Raw genomic sequence first — 16,101 nt, forward strand, 5'->3', positions numbered from 1 at the left:
GACTTTTCTTTTAACAGTTCTTGTAGTCATTATCCTTAGTGTCTTTTTTTTTTTTTTTAAGATTTTATTTACCTATTTGAGAAAGACAGAAAGAGCATGAGCAGAGAGACAGAGAAGCAGACTCCCAACTGAGCAGGGAGCCCAATGCGGGGCTCGATCCGAGGACCCTTTGATCATAACCCGAGCTGAAGGCAGACGCTTAAGTGACTGAGCCACCCAGGCGCCCCTATCCTAAATTTCTTAATGGCAACAGGACGTTTACAAATGGCTTTCCAGTCTTCCTTTCTACTTTGAAGGGTAGAATACATCCACCCTTCTCCTCCCTTAGTTCCTGGCTCTTTTCTGGATTGCTCACTCATATTTTATTTGTTCATCCTGAAATATCTACTGCAATTCATAGGTTTCATTTTGTATCTAAGTATCCACTTATGTCAAGTAAGTAGTTTTATTTCTGGGGACCACCAGTGTATTTCCCACATGACTGAACCCTATATATATTTACTACATCCTCATGAAATGTCTCATGGCTGTCTTTATTCACAATCATATTTTTATATTATCTTTGCTCTTTTCGTAACCACAAAGGTTAAAACTAGTGATTTCCTCAAATGCATTTTTCTTCAAATATAATCTTAAGTGGAAAAGCAATATATAAACCCAATTAAAAAGGAGCATTTCTTTTTGAGATCTCCTCAAAAAGAAAAGTTCTGGAGTCCATTCCTATACAGTCACCTCATCCCCAGTACATATCCCTATGGAATTCCTAAGACTTTGCAGCTGACCTAAAACCCACAAATACATATATGTGAGCACCCACATACTAATGTGTCTAAACAGATTCATTGCTACTATGTGATATTAAAGTTTTTAAAAAAGAAGGCAAGATAAGACACATCAGTTTCTGGTTAGATATTTAATCACTACTACTCAATTTAAAATCACTACTAAATCACTACTAAATTGAAAGCTCACGAATAAAAACTTTATGGACCCACAAGGGACAATGAGAATAGGAGAGGGAGCTGCAGATGAAATATTTCTGCAAATCTTTGGAAGACAAAAACCAGATGGAGAAGTGATAGCTGAGCCTAGAAATCTAAAAAAAGAAAAACAAAGAAAAGCTACAGTTTAAGAACCTGAAGAGGCTTTGCCTAAGGATGATAGTAAAAATATTTCATGATCTGTATAGCATGGGCTCTACCAGTAAATTTATGTTGTATCTGGACTAGGTGAAAAGTACCAACCCTGAGAAAGCCAATGAAAATAAGCATTTCTAGTAAGTTTTCTTTATGGCAGTACCCACTGCCTTTGGCAGAGAGGTGTGAAATATGGCCCAGAAAACTTGGGAGCTAGTTTTAAATTTGTCTAGTGAGTGGTTACTTAATGTAGCACTTACTATGTGCTAATAAGCACATTCTTGGTGCTTTACAGAAAATAGAGTTTTACTTCTATAATAGAACCTAAGAGTAGAATATTAATGTTATCTCTTTACAGCTAAGGAAACTGAGGCACAGAAAATTTAACTTGCTCACGGTCACCCATATAGTAAGTGGGGGTACTATGATTCAAACCCGGGGCAGTCTGTCTCCGTTCTCTTAATGACTGATACGTTGCCTCCTTTTTTCTCAGAATTTGAATGGAAAAGGCTATTTCTAAGGGAATTTATGCATAGCAGAAAGTAGAGTCCAAGGAAGGAGCTGAAAACAAAGGGATTGAGTTAATTTCTTTACTCTGAATCGCGTGGCCTTTAGACCCACTTTGTTCTCAGGATAATGGCATGGACATATTACCTCCTCCCACCTCAATATGAACATGCATACTGACAGGGGATTGGAGGATGTGTGTCCAAAGAAACATCTTAAGAGGAAAGATGCTCACGTGCAATTCAGGGAGTCTCATGGGGGAAAAGTCAGATATTAAGTAGACCATCAATTAACAATCCTCACCTTATCAAACTTTATTGGCTTATCCTTAAATTAAAAAGACCAGAAAAATTCCACTAAGAATTTGAGAGATAGTTTCAATATGAAGAAGATACTACCAATCCTATTAATTGTTATAATTACTCAGAATGAGATAGATGAAGCCAAAGACAACAATTAGTAATATCCTCAAAATGATGTTGTATCTACAAACAAGATCTGAATTCTATGACACAGGTATTTTTTTTTTTTAAGATTTTATTTATTTATTTGAGAAAGAGAGAATGAGAGAGAGCAAGCACATGAGAGGGGGGAGGGTCAGAGGGAGAAGCAGACTCCCTGCCGAGCAGGGAGCCCGATGCGGGACTCGATCCAGGGACTCCAGGATCATGACCTGAGCCGAAGGCAGTCAGTCGCCCAACCAACTGAGCCACCCAGGCGCCCTGACACAGGTATTTTAAGAAAACAAGAAACAGCTCTTAAAAAATAAAAATACATGAGAAATTTTAAGATTTCAGTAAATGGGTTGAAATATAAATTGAGTTGAGATCTCAGAAAGTAAAACACAACAGCAAAGTGATCAAACAGAAGACCCAAACATAAGAACAACTCTCCTGAACTCTTATTTCCATTTGTTAACCCATAAAAGTTCTTGCATTTTCTTTGTGGACCAACACATGCATAAAAATAATTTCAGTATAATCTTATGCTTTCTAAATCCTCTCCCCACTTTTGTTTTCTATTCTATTGCTTAGGCTAAGATTTTCAGTACAATGTTGAATAGTAAGAACAATAAGATAAATCCTTACTATCTTTCTCATTTTAATAGTAATGTTTTCTGATATGCCATTTGCAAATATCTTTTCCCACTCTGTCAGTTGTCTTTTGGTTTTGTTAACTGTTTCCTTTGCGGTGCAAAAGCTTTTTATCTTGATGAAGTCCCAATAGTTCATTTTTACCCTTGCTTCCCTTGCCTTTGGCGGTGTTTGTAGGAAGAAGTTGCTGCAGCTGAGGTCGAAGAGGTTGCTGCCCGTGTTCTTCTCTAGGATTCTGATGGACTCCTGTCTCACATTTAGGTCTTTCATCCATTTGGAGTCTATTTTTGTGTATGGTGTAAGGAAATGGTCCAGTTTCATTCTTCTGCATGTGACTGTCCAATTTTCTCAACACCATTTGTTGAAGAGAATGTCTTTTTTCCATTGGACAATCTTTCCTGGTTTGTCAAAGATTCGTTGACCATAAAGTTGAGGGTCAATTTCACAGAAGAAAAGAGAAATTAAGGAGTCGATCCCATTTACAATTGCATCCAAAACCATAAGATACCTAGGAATAAATCTAATCAAAGAGGCAAAGAATCTGTACTCAGAAAACTATAAAATACTCATGAAAGAAATTGAGGAAGACACAAAGGAATGGAAAAACATTCCATGCTCATGGATTGGAAGAACAAATATTGTGAAGATGTCAATGCTACCTAGAGCAATCTACACATTTAATGCAATCCCTATCAAAATACCATCAACCTTTTTTTCCAAAGAAATGGAATAAATAATCCTAAAATTTGTATAGAACCAGAAAAGACCCCAAATAGCCAGAGGAATGTTGAAAAAGAAAAGCAAAGCTGGTGGCATCACAATTCCGGACTTCAAGCTCTATTACGAAGCTGTCATCATCAAGACAGTATGATTCCAAAGAAGACATCCAAATGGCCAACAGACACATGAAAAAGTGCTCAACATAGCTCGGCATCAGGGAAATCCAAATCAAAACCTCAATGAGATACCACCTCACACCAGTCAGAATGGCTAAAATTAACAAGTCAGGAAACAACAGATGTTGGTGAGGATGCGGAGAAAGGGGAACCCTCCTTCACTGTTGGTGGGAATGCAAGCTGGTGCAGCCACTCTGGAAAACAGTATGGAGGTTCCTCAAAAAGTTGAAAATAGAGCTACCATATGATCCAGCAATTGTACTACTGGGTATTACCCTAAGGATACAAATGTAGTGATCCAAAAGGGAATGTGCACCCCAATGTTTATAGCAGCAATGTCCACAATAGCCAAACTATGGAAAGAGTCAAGATGTCCATCAACAGATGAATAGATAAAGAAGATGTGGTATATATACATACAATAGAATATTATGCAGCCATCAAAAGGAATGAAATCTTGCCATTTGCAACAACGTGGATGGAACTGGAGGGTATTATGCTGAGCGAAATAAGTCAATCAGAGAAAGATATGTATCATATAATATCACTGATAAGAGGAATTCTTAATCTCAGGAAACAAACTGAGGGTTGTGGTATGGTGGGGGGTGGAAGGGATGGGGTGGCTGGGTGACAGACATTGGGGAGGGTATTTGCTATGGTGAGTGCCGTGAATTGTGTAAGACTGTTGAATCACAGACCTGTACCTCTGAAACAAATAATACATTATATGTTAAAAAAAAAAAGAAGATAGTAGGAAGGGAAAAATGAAGGGGGGGAAATTGGAGGGGGAGACGAACCATGAGAGACGATGGACTCTGAGAAACAAACTGAGGGTTCTAGAGTGGAGGGGGGTGGGGAGATGGGTTAGCCTGGTGATGGGTATTAAAGAGGGCATGTATTGAATAGAGCACTGGGTGTTATATGCAAACAGTGAAAAATGGAACACTACATCAAAAAAATTAATTAATTAAAAAAAATAGTAATATTTTCAAAATAAGCCTGTATGCTAACATTTGTGATATATTATTATTTGATTAAATAAATCATATTATATTCTTACTTTTCAGAAAATTTAATAATAAAAGACTGTTAAATTTTATAAAAGGCTCAGAATTTCTCCTTTTAAGTATATTAAGATGCTGAATTATATAAGCAAATTTTCTAATATTGAAAATTCTTTCACTCTTAGGATAAACTCTGCTTATGCATATTCTAAATGTTAGAATTATTAACTTTTATAAGTATATTGATGGATTCAGTTTGATATTTATAGCACTCAATTTTATTTAAGATTTTTCATATTTATTTTGATAAAGGAAATTATCTACAACTTTTCCCTAACTTGGCTGTATTTGTTGGATGTTACCAAATATATGATAGAATTATGAACTATGTGGGGTAGTACCATTATTAGTAGTAGTAAGAACACAAGGTTCACTCTCTTAGAAAATGTTAAGTATATAATACAGTATTGTAAGCTATAGGCACTATACTTTATAGTAGATCTCTGGAACTTAACTTTACACAACTGAAACTTCGTATCCTTTGACCATTGTCTCTCCATTTTCCCTTCCTTCTATTCTATTCTCTACTTCTATGAATCTATTTTAGGTTCCACAATTAAGTAAGATCATACAGTATTTGTCCTTCTCTGTGTAGCTTATTTCACTTAACTTATGTCCTCTAGGATTATTATTCAGCCTTAAAAAAAAAGAAGGAAATCCTGTCATTTGATCTCTAAAAATTTTAATTATTGTATTTCATATATGTCTGCCTTTGATTCATAGCTCCTTTTTTGTCTTTATAATTGCTTCCAATTGGTCTATCATTTACATTTTATCAGAAAAAAATAAATTTTCCTTTTTTTTCTAGCATTAGTTTTAGTCATGCACTTTGGTATGTTTTTACACATTTATTTGTTTGAGAGAGATTTTGTTCTCTTCTCCACAAAGTGGGTTTGAATTTGCTTTTTAAAATCCAGTTTCTAAGTGTGAAAGTTCATTGATTTTAAACATGTCTGCTTTTCTGTTAAAGCATTTGGTACTATAACTTTTCTCTTAAGCACCTGTTTAAGTGCATTCCACAAATTTTGTAACGTGTTTTCATTTTCATTCAAATCAAATTCTAATTTCCTTATTACTTCTTTTTCTCATGGGTTATTTATAAGTATGCCATTTAATTTCTAAATATATGAGGATTTTCCATATATTATTCTGTTATTGGCTTTTAGATAATATTGTTGTCAGAGAACATACTTTGCATGGCTTAAATTTTTTAAAATTTATTAAGGTTTTCTGACCTAGAATATGGTCTAACTTTGTGGCTGTTTCATGTACACTTGAAAAGAATATATATTTGGTTTTTGTTCAGTGGAGGACTCTATAAATGGTAGTTATGTCAAATTGTTTGATAGTGTTTTTCAGGTCTTCTATATCCTTAAAAGATTTTCTCTCTATATTCATTCTATCAGTTACTGAGAAGAGCATTAATATCTCCAACCGTAATTGTGGATACGTCTACTTCTCCTTTCTATCTATTAATTTTATTTCATGTGTTTTGAAGCTGTGTTATTAAGTGAATTCCCATTCAAGATTTTTACGTGTTTTTGTTAAAATGAACTTTTTTTGGTAAGTTTTTTTCTTTTTTTCATAGCAATTTTCCTTGTTCTGAAGTGTACTTTGATACTAAGATAGCCACTCAAACTTCCTTTTGATTAATGTTTGTTCAGGATATATTTTTTCATTGTACTTTTAACCTATCAGTGTTTTGTTTTTTTTTTTAAAGATTTTATTTATTTATTCATGAGAGACAGACAGAGAGAGAGAGAGAGAGAGAGGCAGAGGGAGAAGCAGGCTTCCCGCGGAGCAGGGAGCCCGATGTGGGACTTGATCCCAGGACCCTGGGATCATGACCTGAGCAGAAGGCAGATGCTTAACCATCTGAGCCACCCAGGTGCCCAACCTATCAGTGTTTTTCTATTTAAAAACACTTTCTTTCATACAATTACATGTTTTCTAAAAAATTCTATGAACAATCTCTTATCTTTGTCTTTTGTCTTTTATTAATATGTTGACTGTTTATATTTAATGTAATTATTGGTATGTTTAGACTAAATCTTACCATTTAGCTCATTGTTTCTATTTATTCTACCCCTCCTTTTTCTTTTGTTTTTCTCTGCTGGCTTTTGGATTAATTACATATTTTCCATTATGTAGAAATTTTGTCTCCATTACTGGTTCAATATTTATACTTCTTTTTTTAAAGACTAGGGTTACAACATTCATCTTTAATTAATCACCATCTACCTTCAAATAATGTTAAATCACTTCAGAGAGTATTAAACTTTATACAACATACTTGCGATTCTTCCCTTGTCTTCTCTTATTATCTTGTCTTCTATTATCTACATTTTACTTTAACATATGCTATAAACCCAAACTACATAGGTATTATTATTGCTTTATATTATCTATTTCAATAGAAGAGAGAATACTTTACATGTATGTTCATTTTACTATTTCTGGGTACATATTTTATATATATGTTTGATCTTAGTTTCTGTGTAGTACATTGTTTCTGCAAAGGAACTTCCTTTAACATACCTTATATTGAAGGTCTGCTAGTAATACAATTTCTTTGCTTTTGTTGGTCTAAAAACGTTTTTATTTGACCTCCATTTTTGAATAGTATTTTTGCTCTGTATAGGATTCTGGGTTGGTAACTTGTTTTTTCTTCTTTCAAACCTTTAAACATGTCATTATACTGTCTTTTGGCTTACATAGTTTCCAACACAATAATTCTCATTCTTGTTCTTCTGTATATAATGTGTCTTTTTTCTTTGGCTGCCTTCAAGATTTTTTCTTTATTTTTGTTTTTCAGCAGTTTCAATATGATAGGTGTGTTTTCAGAGGAGAATATTTGTCCTGTTTGGTGGTTCTCTGAGCTTATTGGATCTGTAGTTTAATTTCTTTTATCCATAATTAAATTTTTGTTGTGGTGGTTGTCTCTTCCTTTTTGGGGGATTGCAAGTAAATGTTTGCTAAGCCATTTGATCTTGCTCCATAGCTCTTGAATTCTATGTTTTTGGTTTTTTTAAAATAACTTTGTGTTTCAGTCTTGGTTATTTCTTCTTCTTTTGATATTCACTGATTTTTTTGCTTAGGCTATGTCTAGTCCACTTATGAGTCCATCAAAGGCATTTTCACCTCTAATATCATGCTTTTTATCTTCAGAATATCTATTTGTTTCTTTCTAATGGAGTCTCTATCTCTGCTGAAAATTCCCATATATTCATGTAATGACATTCACTTTTTCCAAAATAATGTTTCCATATTAATCAGAGCTAATTTGAATTTCCTCTATGATAGTTCCTATAAGTGGGCCATTTTTGGGAGTCTGGTTCTATCGATGACTTTGTCTTCTGAAAATGAGCTGTTTTTCTTCTTTTCCTTGTGATTTTTATTGAACTACTATCATTGATTGCAGAACAGATTTTAAAATATATGGCATTTATGCCTGGAAATGGGCATACTTCTTTTCAACATACTTTTGCTAGTGTTTTGTATGTGGAGACAATACAGTCAGAAGTTGCACTGGGTTTTGTTTAGTTTAAACTGTTACTATGGATACCTTTAAGCAGTGCTGACTTCAATTTCTTAATGTCCCTGCCCAGCATTTGAACTTTGGCAATTTGTTAAGTATTTTAGCTAAAATATTCTTGTCTGCTTATACGGCACTTGACATCTCTTCCTGTGGTTTGCTTCAGGGAAGCCACTGCTTTCTGTCTCTTCCTAGACTTTCAGCTGCTAGGTTGTCTTGAGACAACATAGTCAGCTATCTGATGAGTTCAAGAATAGTTATGATTTTATAGATTACCTGGTGTTTTCTTATTGTTAGGGTGGCAACAACACTACTTATAATTTTTTACATTGTTAAGTGGAAGTGAAACTACTCTATCCAGTGATTGCTGTGTTTTGACATTGCCTTCTGAGATCACTAAGCCAAAACCAAAACTAGTACTATCGGCCCCGTTCAGGAGTCAGTGGCTGTAGTCAACTTGGCTCAGTTACAGAGGTAAGGACATCCCTGCTTCTTTCCAACTTTCTACAAACCCACATGGAAGAATTCGTATTCTTTCCTCAGCTTATTTTAATGAGACTGTAGTTTCTCATCAGACTTCGGGCATACCATCCTTATCATTCTACAGGGTTAGAGTTTCTGACTTCTTTGGCCTGCTTCTGAGCCTGGAGATGGGGTCTTTGGCTTCAATCTTGGTTCCACACCTATCTAAAATAGCCAATAAAATAGTACCTCTAGGGAAGTGCAATGTTCTAAGTAAAGAAAACCATTTTGGTTTTGGAAGACCTGGATTCACAGTCTGTCTCCAGCAGTGGTAAGATGTAGAAAATACATTCCTCATATAATTTGAAATACATATTTTAGTTGGTTGCATTTAGGTCAGTCTTGAAAATTAAGGATGACGCATTTGACATATAATGTTACACAGTATCTGTAAATCAATAAGGATTAAAGATAAACTAGACATAATTAGATAAATAGTATTTCAAAACAATATTCCCATTTACTTACAAAACCTTTCACGTGCCCTCATAGTCTTGGGAATCATTTGGATTAATATCTTCATTTTAATAATGAGGCTATGGGGACATAATAATAAGTGACAAGCTACTAAGAGACAGACTGAGATACAAACACAAGTGTTTCCAACTCTACCTTCATGTATTTCTTCTATTACAAAATGATGTCTCCTTAAAAATGTGACTATACATTGCCATACAGCACGTAGCCTCTATTACATGGCTCCACAAAGAACAGGAAACCCTTTCAATCACTACAAAATAATTCAGTGCTTTCTGTTAGAGTGTAAAAAAGATTTTCTCGCCTCATTGTTTAGCTTAAAACTTGCTGAACTGACAGAGTAATGATGGAAATGGCTGATATGGATGCTTTTAAAACACTGATGGTGCAAAAAGGAAAATGGAAACATGGGCTGTCTGTAGCAGAACAGAACCCAGGAATACTGGTAAAAAATCAATTATCTCAGGGGCGCCTGGGTGGCTCAGTCTATTAAGCATCTGCCTTTGGCTCAGGTCATGATCCCATGGTCCTGGGATGGAGCCTGCATCAGTATCCCTGCTCACTGGGGGAGTCTGCTTCTCCCTCTCCCTCTGCCATCCCCCATGCCCTCTCTCTTTCAAATAAATAAAATCTAAAAAAAGTCGATTATCTCAGCAGGGTTATTGAAGCTGAGCATGCAAAGTGCAAGTTGATAATGAAAGTCTGCTGCTTTGGATAACACAGACATCTGAGCGTTTACAGTTACCCATAAGCAGTATGTAATCCTATATTTTGTCTCAAGAAATAAGCCTGTCATGTCTCCGTGCTGTATCTTTAGGCAGCAGGACTAATGGGTTTGTTTTCAACAGCTTTAATTTTACTCCCCAACTTCTTAGAAAGTGTAAATCTCTGCAGGGTACTACTGCTAGATCTTTCTCATTGGAGTCTCTCCATTTTCCTGTCACTTCCCATGTTTACTCACAAGGCCTGAAGCAACTTCAAAGCAATGGGTCAAGCCTCGATGAGCAAAAGGAGTTTCATTTTCTTAAAAACTTCATTCTATAAGCATCTTACCCTTTAGAAAAATTAGGTAGTTGTTAGAAATACATATTTTAATTTTACTTTTTGGTTTGCTAGGCTTCTTTCTAAATAATTCATTATATGTTACAAAATCTGTTAATAAATTTGATATCAATGTATATTTAACTTTTTTTGGTTGTAGGAAAAAAATTAAGAGCAAAGCCTATCAGTATTGAAATGTTAAGAGTTTGAGGAATTTAAAAAAATAATCTTGTGTTTAGAGTTTCAAAGTCTTTTCACATGTTATCTTATTTTAACATATGTGGGGATTCGTGAAGTTCATTTCAATAATCTGTTTTTCAAACAACTAATTATTGTAGAAGTGGGATTAAATCCACTTCTCTAGCCTTATGTTCTATTAGGCCCAAATATTTCCTATTTCTAATTCTTGACCTAATTTTACTCTATAACAAGAGAAAACCTTATTTCTTCACTTTAAATTTAAGGTTAGAATTATATGGAAGCAAATCAGGCCAAATATACCAAGAAAAATGAGTCAGTGATGTGCCTCAAAGGACGCCTATATCTAAAAAATTTGAGTTTAAAGAAACCATTCTCCCCAGTCACATATAATCACATATGATTTGTCCCTATGTGTATAAAGCTAGACATTTAGTAAAGGCAACTGCATCTTCCACATTTGTCCTGTTCAATACAGAGTATTATTTACAATTTTTAGAAGGTACTTATAAGACATTCAGGCTCAGCAATCTGGGTTTTTGATTTATCTGAAAGGCAACTAAAGGTAGTTAAATTGGTTTTTCCTTGGGCTTGCTTTAAGTCCTACAAGTCCACTCAGGTTAGCAATAATAGCTTTATGTAGCTCTCAGAACTTGGGTCAGACTCTTCTGACACTTTGGGTACAGATATGCCCACAGGCATACGATCCCACATGCGAAGCCAGCTATAATACCTATGATAAGAGGAAAACTTGTATCCACCACTTTACTAGCAGGAAGCATTTATATTTGTGCATAATATTTCTCATGAGGTTTGGTAGGGAACATGATGAGAATAACTTTCTACATTTTTATTAATGACTTCACACTTTAGAATACCTAAAAGCAAGAAGTTCAAGCTTTCTGACCTAAAGCAGCCACACAGAACAACAGCTAAGGTAACTGCTTTCAGTAAGGGATCAAACCTTAGAGACAGCTTTGATGTCAGCTTATTCGCTGAGGTACAGATAATATTGCTCACGGCACTTTTTATATCTCAGGGTATGTTATTGAGGTCCACAGTTCATACTGCAAAAATAATTTGCCAAGATATCTTTGATCATTTTTATACATTTCCAGTTTTGGAGAAATGCTGTGCTTCCATCATATGTCCTGGTTTAGGTAAAGATCTTACCACTCAATTTCATAAACCATTCTTGATTTCTTAAGTTACTTGTTAACTATTTGGGAAACCTTCAATGCTATTACTTCAGACAGCCTTGGGGATTTCAGCTTCCTAAACAAGAACAAACTACTCCATTTAGTCACTGCAGGTTTTTATTACTTTAAATCTCTATTGTCCATGAAGAGTTAATCCATAAATTTACACAAGAAACCATAGCTATTCCTGTACCCCATGCCTGACTCTCTTATTTAGGCTAGCTGAGATCCGAACACTTCAACAAGCATAATGGGAGGCAGAAAATGGTGTGAAAATATATTAAAATATAGAGATATTTACTTGAACTTGTTGTTTAGTAACCAGAAATTAAAATAATTTGAACAGATCTTGGGTGAAAGAAGAGAAAGTTTGAGAGCTGTTAAATGTTAATTCATCTGCTCTGAAAGATCCAAGATAATACCAGATACATAGATTGTTATAAAACTCTTTTTGATGTAAAATATTTCTTATTCCTTAAATTTAATGATTTGCTCAGAGTGATAAACACTGTAATTTAATTCTGTTTACTGAAGGTATTCAAATAGATGATATGGAATTTGTTATGACCAAACGAATCATGATTCTTCAAACATCTGCCGACTAACACGGTGGGTAGAAAATTCCTCTCAGAGAGGAGGTGCTGTATCAATAACCAAAAAGTAAAATGCCACGTTATATTTAGATAATAATTTTTAGAGCATTTCTAAATACTTCAGTGATGTGACCCTCAAAGCAGCACTTTAAGGTAAGCAAATGTCATAAGAATATGAATGCAGGGCGCCTGGGTGGCTCAGTCGTTGGGCGTCTGCCTTTGGCTCAGGTCATGATCCCAGGGTCCTGGGATCGAGTCCCGCATCGGGCTTCCCGCTCTGCGGGAGGCCTGCTTCTCCCTCTCCCACTCCCCCTGCTTGTGTTCCTGCTCTCGCTATGTCTCTCTCTGTTAAATAAATAAATAAAATCCTTAAAAAAAAAAAAAAAGAATATGAATGCAATGGTATGATACCTTTCCCAAATGAAAGTTAAGATTACCCTTTAAAAATGAGATTGGGGAGAATACAAATGCAATGCATGAGATCATTCTGCTTCAGAAATGACACAATCCATGAGGCTGCCTGTGATTGTATTATCAAAGACCTCAGAAAATACTAAAAATTTAATCAAGGATGTCCTGTCTGCACACAATTAGGATGCATGAGGCTGCAATGCCATCTTAACAAAGCAAGGCTCTGTGGTTACAGGGTAAGGGGGTCCACAAGAAGTTCACAAATGCAAGGTCCAGTGAGCAGAAAATCATGGTATACTTGCACCAGTATGCCTGGAAGAGGCTTCCCTGATGAACGAGCACAAATATTTATTTGTGGATCTCTCCTTGAGTCAGATTGGATGCATCAGGCTAACATTATTTGATCCCACAGGCAGTCAAAGTCATCCAACTTACATCTCTTGCTCTGTTTCCATGTTAACAAGACGACATCCTATTTCAATAATAAATTTGCTTGACCTGTATGCTTCTGGTGGGAAGGAAAGACACTTATCAGTCAAGTAGATTATGTAGGTCTGTTTAGAAATGATAAAATTATGATGCATTTTGGGAAGATGGCAATGTAAACTCATTTTGGTTACTTGGCAATGAAAACTTTTCCATTAAGAAGATCTAACTCTCCCACTCCAGAGTCCTATTGAAATGAGTACTCACTATAAAATAGTAAAAGGAAAACAAGCATCACTGGAAAGTGGGAAAGCTGCTATGAACATGTTACAAACTTCATATATTCATGCTACTTTAATTTATTATATGCTCACTAGAGGCCAGGTATTCTCTAAGGGCTTGCGATATATCAACAAGTGAAAGACACAAAAATCCTTACCCTTATGTAGTTTACATTTTAATTGGAGGATTATGAAAATAATGGTAAACACAAAATAAGTAAATAATATATTAGAGTCCTTTGGCAAAAGAAAAACTCAAGCAGGGTAAGAGGGGTTGCGAATCTTGAGAGTAAGAAGAAAATTTCTGGTATTCAATAAGGAGACAAACGTAGATGATTTCATTGAGAAGGTGAAAGCTGAGCAGAAATTTAAGAGGACAGGGCATTAGGCAAACAGATAACTACAAGAACTGCATATCTGCCAGAGGGAACAGCTAGACTGAAGGTCCTAGGTGAGTATACATTGAAGGCTTTCTCATATATGGATACCATGGCTCAGACTGGGTGCAAACAAGGGAAGAGACTGCTGGCACTACTCCCCTTGCCCACTCAAAGCAGTGCAGGTAACTGGAGAAGAATCTAGTGAGTGGCCGCTAACCCTCCATGACTTACAGTGTCATGGAAGAGGCAACAACAGTAACAGCAGAGGAGGATTTCTTATCCTCAGTTCCAAAAACCTCTTTGAAATAGATTTACTCAAAAAAGGAAGAGAAAGGAGTATTTCTTACTTCTATTCAGTAAGAGTTCAATAATAATTGGTTAGTTCTTGGATATATTCAATTAAGCATTCATGGAAAAAACAAAACTTTAAAATTAATAAAACTTGCATTGAGATAATTCTGCTACAAATTTAGTGATTTTAGCCTGTGCTTTCCACATGGATCCACCTTCTGGAATGTGAATAAATGATCAAAGAAAAATAAGAACATTTATGTCAGCCAGGAAAGCATGAAGGGTTTTTGAGGAATCTCTGAAAAACTTAGAACAGGCAAGAATGATTGAAAAAGAAAAGCAAAGTGGGTGGCATCACAATTCTGGACTTCAAGCTCTATTACAAAGCTGTAATCATCAAGACAGGATGGTACTGGCACAAAAACAGATACATAGATCAATGGAACAGAATAGACAGCCCAGAAATGGACCCTCAACTCTATGGTCAACTCATCTTTGACAAAGCAGGAAAGAATGTCCAATGGAAAAAAGACAGTCTCTTCAACAAATGGTGCTGGGAAAATTGGACAGCCACATGCAGAAGAATGAAACTGGACCATTTCCTTACACCCCACACAAAAACAGACTCAAAATGGTTGAAAGACCTAAATGTGAGACAGGAGTCCATGAAAATCCTAGAGAAGAACACAGGCAGCAACCTCTTTGACCTCAGCTGCAGCAACTTCTTCCTAGAAACATCGCCAAAGGCAAGGGAAGCAAGGGCAAAAATGAACTATTGGGACTTCATCAAGATAAAAAGCTTTTGCACAGCAAAGGAAACAGCCAACAAAACCAAAAGACAACTGACAGAATGGGAGAAGATATTTGCAAATGACATATCGGATAAAGGGCTAGTATCCAGAATCTATAAAGAACTCATCAAACTCAACACCCAAAGAACAAATGATCCAATCAAGAAATGGGCAGAAGACATGAACAGACATTTTTCCAAAGAAGACATCCAAATGGCCAACAGACACATGAAAAAGTGCTCAACATCACTCGGCATCAGGGAAATCCAAATCAAAACCTCAATGAGATACCACCTCACACCAGTCAGAATGGCTAAAATTAACAAATCAGGAAATGACAGATGTTGGCGAGGATGTAGAGAAAGGGGAACCCTCCTTCACTGTTGATGGGAATGCAAGCTGGTGCAGCCACTCTGGAAACCAGTATGGAGGTTCCTCAAAAAGTTGAAAATAGAGCTACCATATGACCCAGCAGTTGCACTACTGGGTATTTACCCCAAAGATACAAATGTAGTGATCCGAAGGGGTACATGCACCCCGATGTTTATAGCAGCAATGTCCACAATAGTCAAACTATGGAAAGAGTCAAGATGTCCATCGACAGATGAATGGATAAAGAAGATGTGGTATATATACATACAATGGAATATTATGCAGCCATCAAAAGGAATGAAATCTTGCCATTTGCAACAATGTGGATGGAACTGGAGGGTATTATGCTAAGCGAAATAAGTCAATCAGAGAAAGATATGTATCATATGATATCACTGATATGAGGAATTTTTAATCTCAGGAAACAAACTGAGGGTTGCTGGAATGGTGGGGGGTGGAAGGGATGGGGTGGCTGGGTGACAGACATTGGGGAGGGTATGTGCTATGGTGAGTACTGTGAATTGTGCAAGACTGTTGAATCACAGACCTGTACCTCTGAAACAAATAATACATTATATGTTAAAAAAAAAAAAAGAAGATAGTAGGAAGGGAAAAATGAAGGGGGGGAAATTGGAGGGGGAGACGAACCATGAGAGACGATGGACTCTGAGAAACAAACTGAGGGTTCTAGAGGGGAGGGGGGTGGGGAGATGGGTTAGCCTGGTGATGGGTATTAAAGAGGGCATGTATTGAATAGAGCACTGGGTGTTATATGCAAACAATGAACCATGGAACACTACATCAAAAACTAATGACGTAATGTATGGTGATTAACATAACATAATAATATATATATATATATATATATATATATATATATATATATA

The sequence above is a fragment of the Mirounga leonina genome, unplaced genomic scaffold (genome assembly GCF_011800145.1).
Source record: "Mirounga leonina isolate KUSES-001 unplaced genomic scaffold, KU_Mleo_1.0 Mir_170, whole genome shotgun sequence".
In the NCBI taxonomy this organism is placed as follows: domain Eukaryota; kingdom Metazoa; phylum Chordata; class Mammalia; order Carnivora; family Phocidae; genus Mirounga; species Mirounga leonina.